The sequence below is a fragment of the Metarhizium robertsii genome, assembly GCF_000187425.2.
Source record: "Metarhizium robertsii ARSEF 23 chromosome Unknown MAA_Scf_4, whole genome shotgun sequence".
Lineage (NCBI taxonomy): Eukaryota > Fungi > Ascomycota > Sordariomycetes > Hypocreales > Clavicipitaceae > Metarhizium > Metarhizium robertsii.
The window spans coordinates 270,049-270,371 of NW_011942182.1; positions in this window are offsets into that span (position 1 = coordinate 270,049).

Below are 323 nucleotides of genomic sequence, written 5' to 3' on the forward strand. Positions count from 1 at the left end.
CCCCCCCATTACTTCTTAAATGCCTCTCGCCATTGAGCTTTGAATACGCGGAATTGTCCACTAGATATTGATGTCATTCGATGGACAGTATCGGGAAGAACTCGAGACGTTAAAACCCACAGCACCAGGTCAACTCGGGGCCGGTTAAACCGATGGAGATAGTCGTGCTTCAGTGTCCGCCAATGAGACTCCACGATCATTGTTGTTTTCACCGTTGGAATCTCGGCTGGATCGGTGGGCAGTACCACTTGACATACAGATGAGCCCAAAGACGGTAATAATCCCGGGCCTTACACCATATATACATCTCGGCCGCGCATTCA